Here is a 5,267-nt window from a genome sequence, read left to right on the forward strand (position 1 = left end):
CTATCAAATTCTGCGCTATCTAGCTCCAACGTAACATTTCCTTGTTCGGCATATAAATAAGATTGTGTGATAATTTGATCACACAAATCCTTATAAAAAAAAAGGTTAAAGTATGTCCTAGGAGAAGCAGCATGTATGCCACCACTACTTTCCATTCTAACTCAAAATTCTCATAACTCAAGGAAGCTGAAAAATTTTTTTCCGATGCATTATTGTTTCTTCATCCTCGATACTCGATGAGGAACTGTATGTAAATGTAAAGTCATCAGAATCATCGAAAGTGCTTTCAACTTCTATTTCAACGTCTTCCTTCTAGTTTATTTTCCAAATAATTAACGTTAGTTTGTAACAAAGACAATTGAGGAGTGATGTAACAAAACAAATAAATTAAAGCTGGCTAGCTGAATGTGCCGGAGAGTGACTACTTAACACTCAAAAGAGGATTCGTCAAATTTGCATGCCCTACAGAGACCGTAGAATAAGAAAATGAATGACAAGGTAATAAACAATCTATAGGTATATAACTAAGGTAAATAAAAATGATTATAGAAGTTGCTCCAAAATGTGAGTGGGCGCCAGGAAAGTATTAACATAAACTTTCCAAGGTATCTTGTAAAGCTATTTTCTGAAATACAAAAAAAAAGGATACAGGTATGAATTGAAATATTTAGTTTTCGCCAAAAATTTAATCCCTATCCAATATATACAATCTAAATTTACCCTAAAATACCCACCACCAATTATGTACAGTAAACTTAGTTAATTATATACAAAAAAAATAAATGCCCTGGTTATACGCAACTGATCCTTGATGATCTAAATTTACCAATAATAAGATATAGGAAAAATTGTAATGATTGACCTAAAAAGGTAATTTACTTGCCTCAGAGATGCAACTCTGTACTTTGGCTTTCAATTGAAGGTTGTAATAAATTAATGAGGACAATATCCTGAAGGGATAAATGTCCAAAGGTTTGAAAATATAATGATAATAAAATCTTAATAAATAACTCTCTGAATAGATGTGTACACATAAAATCGCACAAACTGAGTTAAATGGGAGGATTTAAAACCTCGACCTGGACGTGAAAATTTTAATACTTATATATTTTATAATTATTTAGAAAAAATGACGGGTCTTTATTATTAAATGAAACAGTATGATTTAAGATTGGAAACAAAATATTATAAACAAAATTATTAACAATTAATGAATAAAAAAAAATATAAAAAATTAACAATGTTCCACACTCTAAATAAGGGAGGTCTTTCGGGCTGGTATCCTGAAGTGGTCCGAGAGTAGTCTGAGAGCTCTGGACCTCTGATGGAACAGACGAGCAAATGGGCAAATTCAAAAACGCAAATTCTTTTCCTCCTTGTAAAAAAAATCCCCAAAAATAAATGAAAAAAAAATCCTCGATCCTGGATTTAACTTCTTGGGGTAGGCGACTAGAAGTGGCTTATAAATCAACGGGTATACACTACGAAACGACTAAAAACGGTATATATTCTTCCTTCCCAACGAAATTAATATTCTTTAAAACAAATTTAGCCTTCTTTTTTTTGTTAAACGATATTGTCTACCAAAAGGTTAAAACCAGAATGAGCGCTAATTGCTAGCCGGATGATCATGTTGCCCTACATCATCGTAGGTGTCGCTGTTTAAGCCAAATTAGAAATTCAAAATTCAGAAAAACATTAAGAGGATTGGGATTTTAAAATAGTATTTAAAAATGTTTACGGATTATTAAAGTAACGGACTCGTTACAAGTTGCAGTAGTAAAGAAGCAGGACCATCCAGCACCAAAATCGGAATAGGTATCGGAATCTCCTCCATATTTCGAGTAATAGAACGTACTATTTTCGGAAGTTTCCAGTAAACAAAGCAATAATGTTGCATGGAAATAATTGAGTATGATCTTATAACAACTTTGCGGACATAACCATATAAAAACAATGCGATAAATTTTAAAACTCAGTTACTGCTTATCAGTTTTGCAAGATGTAATAATAACTGGTTTAATTTGGCAAAAAAATTGAATATTTGGACCTTTATGCAAGAGGTTATGTCACCACAATATACCTTTCAATGACAATTAGTTTAAAAAAAAACTCCGTTTTTTTAACGAAATTCAAATCACTACAATCTCTATACCTATAATTTGTAACAATACTTAGCAAATTATTTTACAATTTTTTAACTTCTACCAGCTGAAAATTAGACTAAAACACAAGAATTACCTTTTTTCGGTGAAATATGGTAGACCGAAATGCGCACTGGTAGCTATACATACCGGATAAATTATCATATGCTATTTTCGCGCGCATTTCTTGTTGACGTGCTATGCATTCTTACCAGAGATACTCAAGAGATCAAGTGAAGTGCGCAACACTTAATTTTGCGTAACTGTCGTTCCAAAATAAACTTGTACGGTAGCTATTGCTACCACTAACACTACCACTTGAAGGGTTCATTTATTAATCATATTTTCATTAACTGGTCTTAGGTGTTTAATGCTGTATTCTTCACTTTTAATTTTCCATAGACGCGAAAGATCTTTGTATAACTCAATGGATTCTCTTATAAATTATTTGGAATCATTTCTCATATCACTCATTTTGCTCTCCAGTAAACCACCAGATAACAAATCGTAAATTTCGCCGTAGCACTACACGCACAGACTAATTTTTGAGAAATAGCATCACCATCATCTTTGGCTCGACAATCCTCTGTGGATCCTCTGTGGCCACCTATAAGATTCGTAGACATTCTGGTGGGTTTCTGGCAATGTGTTGCCATCTTCTAATCTCTAGTATCCCTAAGTCGGTCTCAACTCCGTCCAACCACCTAATTCGCGGTCAGCATCTGTTTCTTCTTTCTATAGGTGTTCCTGTCATTAGCTTTTTAGCAATCGTATTGTCAGGCATTCACATTATGTGTCCAGTCTATCTAAGTCGCTGTATTTTAATGAACGTTACGACATCTGGTTTATTATTGAGTTTGGGTAATTCGAAATTATATCTTTTGCGCCACTGCCCTTGATCGTTTATAGCTTCGAATATTATACGGAGTATCATGCGCTAGAATATTCCCAGAAGTCTCTCATCCTACTGTGTTAGAGTCCAGGTTTCCGTCTCATATATGAGGACCGGCCTCAGCAGTGTTTTGTATATAATAGTTTTGGTTTTTCTTTAGATATTTCTTGAATAGAATTGTTTTTGGAATCTATAGTACTTCCTATTTATAAGGTGTATTCGTCTTTTAATTTCTTTGCTTGTTTAGTTAATAGTAGCCACTAGCGAGCCAAAGTATATGAATCTGTCAGATCGTTTAAAGGTATGACTTCCAAAGACTGTTTTTTGTTCCTTATTTGCGATAGCCTCCTTAGTAACTAACATGTGCTTGGTTTTGTCTTCGTTAATGACTAGACTGATCTGTTTCACTACCGTTCCAATTCTAGGAACGTCTTACTTGCTATACCCCATTATGTCAATGTCATCAGCGTATGCTAAGATTTGTATCGATCTATTGTAAATTGTACCGCCGTCTCTAATTCGTGTGTCTCAGACTACCTTTTTCAAGACAATCTTACATAGGAGGCAAACCAGGACATCCCCTTGACTGAGTCCATCCTATATTTCAAAGTATCGAGAATTTTCGGACATATGGAATAGAGGTGTGGGACACTGCTTCAAATACATGTACCGATTTTAGAACAAGGTGGTACCAGCAATAACTGATGCGACAGAGTGTGTAACCAACAAAGACATACTACAAGACCTAGAAGTACTAACTGTGTTTGGTATGGTGGACCTGAGTAATATTTATGTAAAGTCAACAAATATGTTTATAAATTGATATAAGGTTGAATGCTCGAATAAATGAACTTTGATCAAATAAAAGGCAGATATCGAGCACAGTTTATTAACTAAATCTTGCCCAAGTACTTTCGCTTCCTAGAGCATCTTAAGGGGCATTTCGTCAATTTTTGCCTATACAACAAACGTTGTGAATGTCATAAACAAAAAATTGTACATTACACTACACTACACAAGGACAAACAGTTTAAATTAAAAAAAAATAAGCAAAGCTACATTATGGTTGGCATCAGGAGAGAGAATGACTCCTGGTCTTAACGGAAAAATATTTTCCGTTAAGAGAAAAAGAAGAAAAGAAAACGAAAAAGAAAAAGAAAATCTTTTTCCGTTAAGACCAGAAGCCATTCTCTCTACATGCGGCCTTTAAGTCAACGAAAAGGTGTTAGGTTTGAATGTTAAATTCTAATGTTTTCTCGAGGATCTGTCTTGATTGAATGTATTTTCCAACTATGCCAACTATGAAAACTTGTAGCCTTTGTAGAGAATATTTGCTAGTATTTTTTTAAGCAGTTGTTAACAGGGTTATACCTATTTAGTTGTCGCAATGGAGCTGATCGTCTTTTTTATGTAACGGGCATATCACGCCTTGAGACCATTTACAGGACGTGGTCTTATTTTGACAGACAAGAAGTAAAAGTTTATGCGGTGTTTTTAGCACCATTATTATCTGTATTTTCGAAATAATGGCCGTAAAATTTTGCGTCGAAAAATTCAAACCATGGACTTAAGATTGAAGCCGTATCACTTAGGATATTTCCTTCTCCATCATTACAGCTCCCTATTCTTGGCTTAAACTCTGTACTCATTTTGTTAAAATTTATGTAGAACTTTCTAGTTTCGATTTGATTTCTTTGCCATTCTATTATTGCCAATTGCCATTATTCTTCTATGTAATCTTTTTTATTCCCTTCTTAGGATCCGGTATTCCTTATTTACTCTTTTTGTGCATCTAGCTTTATTTGTCTTTAGGTATGCTCTATTTTGATTATATGTTGCTTCTTGGCACTTCTCGTCAAACCATTCGTTTTGTTTTTAACTAGTTTGGTTTTTTCCCCAATATTTCTGTTGCCTTCTCAGTTATTGTTTCTATATTTTGTCCACAACTCCTCCACATTTTTTCCCGCTTCCAGTCTCTCTATTTTCTTATTATTTCTCTACTGTACTCTCTCGCAACGGTTTCAATGCGCAGATTACCAACTTTATTACTGTCTTGTTTTATATTTTATACTTTTTTAGGTTTGATATTCTTCCTTTGATTTTTGCCATTGCAAGAAAGTGGTCACTGTCTTTGTTTTGACGTCGGTAGCTTCTGATATCCATGAGGTTGGGGAAGAATACCTTGCAACTATTAGGATGTGATTTATCTGGTTAACTGTTTTGTTTTCAGG

The sequence above is a fragment of the Diabrotica undecimpunctata genome, chromosome 5 (assembly GCF_040954645.1).
Source record: "Diabrotica undecimpunctata isolate CICGRU chromosome 5, icDiaUnde3, whole genome shotgun sequence".
Classification (NCBI taxonomy): Eukaryota; Metazoa; Arthropoda; class Insecta; order Coleoptera; family Chrysomelidae; genus Diabrotica; species Diabrotica undecimpunctata.